The following is a 205-nucleotide window of genomic DNA, read 5'->3' as shown; positions in this document are numbered from 1 at the left end:
CAGTTATGTTCATCTTCCTCGCATTCGTGGGTTGGTGCAGTAGGCCCTAATATGCATGCGATTAAAATGTTATAGAAATGTTCAAAGAATGTTTTTTACTTGCTTTACATTGATTTTATATGTGATATGTGAGCTTTTTGTTGTGACGTTAAAAAATGAGAATATGTTCACTGGTATTTTTCATTCAGTGTATTTCCTTGGGTTG

This window comes from Penaeus monodon, chromosome 22 (genome assembly GCF_015228065.2).
Source record: "Penaeus monodon isolate SGIC_2016 chromosome 22, NSTDA_Pmon_1, whole genome shotgun sequence".
NCBI lineage: Eukaryota > Metazoa > Arthropoda > Malacostraca > Decapoda > Penaeidae > Penaeus > Penaeus monodon.
Note: the sequence above shows the minus strand (reverse complement) of the source record.